General features: G+C 35.8%; 1 pseudogene; it reads left to right on the top strand.

The window, feature by feature from the left end:
• The first annotated feature begins 431 nt into the window (after positions 1-431).
• On the top strand, positions 432-1,166 carry LOC114905862 (annotated as a pseudogene).
• The last annotated feature ends 6,785 nt before the right edge of the window (positions 1,167-7,951 follow it).

Raw genomic sequence — 7,951 nt, 5'->3', positions numbered from 1 at the left:
AACGAGTGCTCTAAGAGATCAAGGTGAAGGCTGCAAGGGTTTTTATAGCTTAGCCTTGGCAGTCAGGCAGAATCACGTCCAACACAATTTATTGGTTACACATGGGTCACTGTGGGTGGAAACACACAAGTATGTATCAATAAATACTCGGGAGGCATGATTTATTAGAGGCCAGCACAGAGTCTGGTTACCACACCAGGCTAAGAGGTTTGGGAAATTAAGAGGATGCAATTTTCAGCTAGAATGGATATCATGCACAAAGACAAAGAGGCATATAAGACTAAATCCTGAGAAACAGCAGGCTGCCACCATTACCAGCTCAGCAGTGCATGAGCAGAGGGGACACCATGGCCACACCCCATTGCTTTGTCTTCCTGCCACCGGCTCCCACACCCTAGGTCCCACGTAGATGACCTTAAAGGCAGAAACGCATGCTCCTTTCAACAGCCTGTCAAAACGTGGTGGACTCCTATGACGTTCTAAGCGTGCAGAGACATCACTCAGCCTTTTAAGGATATAAAAAAGGCATATCGGAAACTAGCACTAAAGTGGCATCCAGATAAAAATCCTGAGAATAAAGAATAAGCAGAGAGAAAATTCAAACAAGTAGCTGAGGCTTATGAGGTGTTATCAGATGCTTAAAAACGGGATATCTATGACAAATATGGCAAGGAAGGGTTAAATGGTGAAGGTGCAGGTGGAAGTCATTTTAACGGTCCCTTTCAGTTTGGCTCCACATTCCATAATCCAGATGACGTCTTCAGGGAATTTTTTGGTGGAAGGGGTCCGTTTTCATTGGACTTCTTCAAAGACCCATTTGAGGCCTTTTTTGGGGATCTAGGAAGCAGAAGTTGAGGCACAGAGTCTTTTCTCTGCCTTCAGTGGCTTTCCATATTTTGGGGGGGGGGTGTTCTTTTGATACCGGATTTACTTCTTTTGCCTCCCTAAATCACGAGGGTCTCACTTCATTCTCTTCCACATCACTTGGCGGTAGTGGAATGGGCAACTTCAAATCTATATCAACTTCTAAAATTGTTAATGGCAGAAAAATCACTACAAAGAGAATTGTCGAGAACGGTCAAGAAAGAGTAGACGTTGAAGATGACCAATTAAAGTCATTAAGGCTAAATTGTAAGGAACAGCTGCTATGCTTGGATAACAAGTAATTCAATGCATGCACTTAACAGAAATGTTAACTATAACAAGCTCCATCTGAAGATTGATAGGAACTTTTTTTTAAGACGCCAAATGAACTATCTTTCAGTATAACTGTACCTAAAGTATTTGTAAACAGCTCATCCAAACCACTACTGGTCATAAACTTTGAGTTTATTGTTCGGACCACATAATAGGACCATTTTTTGGTCTTTAAAATTGTTGTAAATCTCTGCATGTACTTTGTTTTCTATTAAATGTAACCCAGGGTGCCTGTGGCTCTTTCCTACACTAACACTAGCATAGACCTGCCTTTCTATTGTGTTTGAAATGTGAGCTAAGTAGTGTCAGCCTGCTGTGAAGTTAACATTGCCAGGATGAATCTTCCACAAAAATAATCTCAATTTTTCAGTATTTAGTAGTGGAAGATATTAATGCATTAATAGTAATGCATTTCTGGTTTAATTGATATAAATTGAGGATATTTTCTAGTGTGCATGAATGCTGGCAACTTAGTTTTGACAATTGTTTATTTTATTGAAGTGTAATTGACTTACAATATTATGTTTCATACGTAAAATATAGTGATTTGATATTTTATAAATTATATTCCATATAAATTTATTATAAAATATTGTCTATATACCTTGTAGTATACATTACATCCTTGTATCTTGTGTATTTTATACCTACTAGTTTGTACCTCTTAATCCCCTTCAACTTTTTTGCCCCTCCCCCTACCCTTTGCCCCACTGATAGCCACTAATTTGTTCTCTGTATCTGTAAGACTGCTTCTGTCTTATATTCATTTGTTTTGTTTTATTTTTTAAAGTCCACATATAAGTGAAAACATACAGTATTTGTCTTCCTCTGACTTACTTCACTAAGCATAATACCCTCCAGGTCCATGCATGTTGCAAAGGGCAAATTTTCATTTTTAATGGGTGAGTAATATTCCATTATGTATATACATCATCTATATATAGATATAGATGATATATACATATATCACATCTTCTTTATCCATTCATCTGTTGATGCATATTTAGGTTGCTTCCACATCTTGGCTATTATAAATAACTCAGCTATGAATATTAGGGTGTATATATCTTTTCAAATGAGGGTTTTCATTTTCTTTGGCTATATACCCAGGAGTGTAATTGCTGGGTCATATGGTAGTTATATTTTTAGTTTTATGAGGAACCTCCATACTGTTTTCCATAGTGGCTATAGCAATTTACATTCCCGCCAACGGTGTCCTAGGGTTTTCTTTTCCCCACATACTCGCCACCACTTGTTATTTCTCATCTTTTTGATGATGGCCCTTCTCACAGGTATGAGGTGATAGCTCATTGTGGTTTTTATTTGCATTTCCCTAATGATTAGTGATGCTGAGCATTTTTTCTCGTGCCTATTGGCCATCAGTATGTCTTCTTTGGAAAAATGGCTATACAGGTCCTCTGCCCATTTTTTAAATAGCTTTTTTTTAAAAAATATTGAACTGTGGGGCTTTCCTGGTGGCGCAGTGGTTGAGAGTCTGCCTGCCGATGCAGGGGACATGGGTTTGTGCCCGGGTCCGGGAAGATCCCACATGCTGCGGAGCAGCTGGGCCCGTGAGCCATGGCCGCTGAGCCTGCGCGTCTGGAGACTGTGCTCCACAACGGGAGAGGCCCGCGTACCGCAAAAAAAAAAAAAATAATAATAGTAAATAAATAAATAAATATTGAACTGTGTGAGTTATTTATGTATTTTGGATGTTAACCCCTTATCAGATATATCATTTGCAAATATCTTCTCCCATTAGGTGGGTTGCCCTTTTGTTTTGTTGATGGTTTCCTTCAATGTGCAAAAGCTTTTAACTTTGATTAGGTTCCACTTGTTTATTTTTGCTCTTGCTTCCCTTGCCTGAGGAGACAGATCCAAAAGATATTGCTGAGACCTATGTAAAAGATTTTACTACCTATGTTTTCTTTTAGGAGTTTTATGGTTTCTAATCCATTTAGGTCTTTAATCCATTTTTAGTTTATTTTTGTATATGGTGTGATAAAAATGTTTTAATTTCATTCTTTTACATGTAGCTGTCCAGTTTTCCCAACACCATTTATTAAAGAGACTGTATTTTCCCATTGTATTTTGGTGCCTCCTCTGTTGTAGAGTAGTTGGCCATAGGTACATGGGTTTATTTCTGTGATCTCTATTTTGTTTCATTGATCTATGTATTTATTTTTGAGTCAGTACCATACTGTTTTGATTACTGTAGCTTTGTAGTATAGTCCGAAGTCAGGGAGTGTGGTGCCTCTAACTATTTTCTTGGTTATCGAGAGTGCTTTGGCTGTTTGGGGTCTTGTGGTTTTATGCAGACAATTGTTTAAATATGTAATGTTAATCTTAGGTTTTAAAAAGTTAAGTTGGTAAACTGGGTCTTTATCATTTGCTTAAAAAAATAAAATAAATGTGAATGTGTTTGATGCATTAAAAAAAAATCCTGAGAAACACCAGATCAGGAAGCAGCATAGTGTTGTGGTTAAAGGTGCAGACTCTGGAGTCAGACTCTGGAACCAGTTATTCCCCAGGGTAGATTTTGTATCATAGAACTGAGCTGTCCTAGAAGGTTATGAATTAAATTAAATTTATTAGTTAAATTAAGAGTTCAGTTCTTCAGTCTCATGGAAGTCACATTTCAAGTGCTCAATAGCCACATGTGGTTAATGGCTACTGTATTGCACAATGTATATATAGAACATGTCCATCATCATAGAAAGTTCTATTGGACAGCAATGTGCTAGAAGCTCTTTTAATTGAACATTATTTAACTAATTTGCCATGTTAACTCTGTAAAACATATCAACTGATGCCCAAGATATATTGAAACTTATGGGTAACCACATATTTCTTCACTCTCCAGTTTAACTGTTTGCTTATAAAAAGTCAGTTGTGTTTGTTCCCAGAATTGTGTATTCCAGTCTACTTATATTGTAATTATATAACTTAGTTATATTTGTCAATAGATAAAATGTGGATGGGAAAACTCTTCTATGTAAATTGAATTGAATGCCTTATTAAGAGATTATAAGATATTAGAAGTAGAAACATTTAAAATTCTACTTCAAGATTTTCACTTCAAGATCTCCACTTTAAAGAACATGAAACTGAAATGTCTTAGACAATACAATTATGGATGTGATTTATTAAAGAAAGATGAAACTGAACTCCAATAAATAGAACCATTTATCAAATAATAAGCACACAAGATATCCTAAGTTAATATAAATATATTTAGAGAGACAGTCAGACATCGTATGCTTCCTAATGGAAGAAGACAACACCACATATAAAGTAAGTCTGGAAAAAATAAAAATCAAACCCGTAGATCCAATCAAGTCTCTAGATCCAATTGACAATTTATAGGAAACACAGAGGACAAAGGAACTTGTTAATCTGCACATGAGAATGCATCCCTCAAAGTCCATACTCTAGGAAACTGTACAAGACAAACAACCTGGTTTCTTCAACATATTGCCAAGAAAAAGAAGAGAGATGGTGGGGTATGTGGTAGATTAAAAGAGACTTAAAAGAGCAACCAATCACAAGATGCAGACCTTATTTGGATCCTAATTCATATATAGTATATAAAATAAATACTATTTATGAGACAACTGGAAATGTGTACACTGACAGGATATTTGACATTATTAAAGGAATTATTGTTAATATTATAGGTGAAATAATTGTATTGTCATTATGTTAAAAAATGGTCCTGTTCTTTTAGAGATACATACCAAAATATTTACACATGATATATAACATGATGAATGGGACTTGCTTAAATATGGGAGGGGGTAGTGGATGGAGGTATGGATAACACAGGATGAATTGATTATTATTGAGGCTGGGTATACTGAGTACCTAGGTATTCATTATACTATTCTATCTACTTTGTATACATTCTAAATTCTTCATAACACAAAGTTTAAAAAAGATAAAATAACGTTATCTAACATTTTTCTCACCAAATATTTCTTTTGAGACCAAGTTCAATAGCATAAAATGAGGAAAATAAAAACAAATTTAAAACGTATTTTTTGTGTCCCTGCTTTAAACACAGGCTGATGGCACTACAGTCTGCCTACTGAATATTCAGCACTAATTCTGGAATCAACACTGATTCTAATCCCATGTTTGCCACTAACCAATTGCATTACCCTTAGACAAAGTTCTTATTGTCAATAAACCTCAGTATCTTCATCTATGAAGTGGGATTAATAATAAAAGTACATATACATCATAAGGTCATTGTGAAGATTCAAGAATATAATCCAATGTAACATGTTTAGCTTGTTTGCAGCAGAGCCCATATTGGGAGCTAATAGGAGAATACAGCATGGAAATTGCAAATGAGAACAATATGGAGAGTAGTTTTGAAGGTCATACCAATGAATTTGGATTTGCTGTATTATGTGAATTGTAAACGTTCTAAGAACTTGAGCAAGAAAAAATGATGTTTGAGAAAATTGACTTAACTACTCTCTATAGGATGGGTCTGGTGGGACAAAAATAGAGAAATCGCTTAGTTGTTGCAATTTTTGTACAAAGTCCTACACTTATCTGGTGGTTATAGAAACAGAAAATAGTGGACGTCCAGATATTATTGTGAATAGGTACTAAAGTTACAGATTGCAAGGTGTCCATTTGAGTCCTGAATAGACTACTGATTATTGGGGAGCACCATCTTCTAACTATTCACCTCAAATGGCTAGAGACACAGAGGAAAAAAGATGGAAAGAAAGGTGGAAGAAATAAAGCAGACATCAGTCTCAGGTTTTTCATTCTGTTTCCTATTTACTCACTTTATTCAATGGTAATGCTAAAGATGTCAGAGGCTTAATGTAGAACTGGATAAATGTGTAAAGTATCATTGAGATTTAATATGGCCTGATTGCTTGAGACAGAGGTAAGTTTCAGGAAAATGTCCAATACAGTTTCCTGTTGATGCCTGAACAAATTTTTCTCTTGCCACTCTCAGCTTGCTTATAACTCCAAGCTGTGAACCAAAAAAGTAAGATAGCAAATTGCTCGCAAAGGGAACTACAAGAAAGTCTAAAAGTCACAGCTTTCACTGTTACTCAAAAAACTAGACTTTTTTTTTTCAGGGAAGTAGCATTCTTTACAAATTCATAATTTCTTAAGCAAACTTTCTCGGACCAGAGCAGTAAGAAATGTAGTTAAGGCTCTCATTCCTTCCTAACTGCAATCATCCCCAATGTTATTTTTCACTGTAAAACTAAGCACCTTTAGCTTTTCTTAGTCCATAGAGCCAGTCTTGTAATGTTCAACTGGGTAGCTTGGAGGTTTCCCTCGGACTACTTCATCACTGCTTCCCCCCACCAGCTAATTAGAATGAAGCTCAAAAAATAAATAAATAAATAAATAAAATGAAGCTCAAAAAAGACAAGCTTTCCACGTCTGACTCCCAAGAGAAGTGAGCCAGAGATTGGGTGTTCAGTCTCTGCCAACCTTCCTGACTTTAGGTGATTGGAACAGATCACTTATGTTTGTACCACCAGTATACTTATTTTCAATGGAATGTGTATTAATCTTGAAAGCATCATGGGGCTTGGTTTTTCAAACTGATTTCTTCGAGTAAAATGAATTCTGGAAGCATTAAGCACTCTTACATGACACAGAAAAATGTTGAACTACACAACAAAAGAAAAAGAACGTTTGATTTTGCTGAAAGGACTATAACCTTTAAAATGAGGAATTTAGAGCTTACAAAACGTCTCCTCTCAAATGCACTTCTTTTTGTATTTGATCACTTTCTCAGCTGTGTAAATTTACAGCATATTGAAGGATAAACCAGACCACCAAGACAATGAATCCATTCACAATTCACGGGCTGTCCACATTCATGAAAAAAAAATCCCTTTTGCCAATAGTAAATAGAAACAGTCTCTGCATCACTCTGAATTCCATAAGGAAGTATTTTCAGAGGTTGCTTTCTGTCCTCTTTTTTAAAACAATAACACCTTATTAATTTATTAATTTAGACCTCTAACACTTCATCACTTTAGTTTTGCAAATTCTGCCCCCAAGTAGTTTTTTTGTTTTGTTTTGTTTTGTTTTGAATGTATTAAATGCATAAGCCTGCTATGCAAACATACCAACACCAGATGGCAGTTGTATGCCACAGCCTCCAAGGTTTGAGCTATAAGGTGTAAACTGACTTGTTTGATTACGATAAAGAGACATTCTTTTGAACGTTGTTCGTATCTAAAGCATATTATAAACTTAAATTATAACTAAATCTTAAAATAACATTTTAGAGCAAATGTCAAACAACTGAAGTCCAGGATGCAATTTTATTCATCTCCCAACATATTTTACTCCAACAGCCAACCATATAGTAGTGTTTGATTAGAATGCTAATCCTCATATCTAGTATCACCTGCACCTTCCTGACTTTTTCACCTTCAATTCAGTCTTGTTTTGCACCTTCCCATTGACTTAGTCAGGCAAGACATAGCTACCCTGCCTGGCTATCCCAACTAATTAAAGAAACAGCAATTCCTGTGGTGTCTTCATCTCCCTGTAGCTTTCTGGATTTCCCATTTGTTCTCCCTTTCTTCCTCTTTACTTAATAAACATAATTTACTCTCTACAATTCTTAGATGGTTTCTCTTCACGTTTTGTCCCTGATTTTTACAATTAGTTTTATTTTTCTTGTTGAGAAGAATTAGCTCGGCTCCATTGCTGGAGCTGACTGAAGCTTAGCAAAAATAGCAATTAAAAATAGGCA

Source organism: Monodon monoceros, unplaced genomic scaffold, assembly GCF_005190385.1.
Source record: "Monodon monoceros isolate NGI ecotype Baffin Bay Population unplaced genomic scaffold, NGI_Narwhal_1 Super_Scaffold_22, whole genome shotgun sequence".
NCBI lineage: Eukaryota > Metazoa > Chordata > Mammalia > Artiodactyla > Monodontidae > Monodon > Monodon monoceros.
This window is presented reverse-complemented; position numbering and strand designations above follow the sequence as displayed.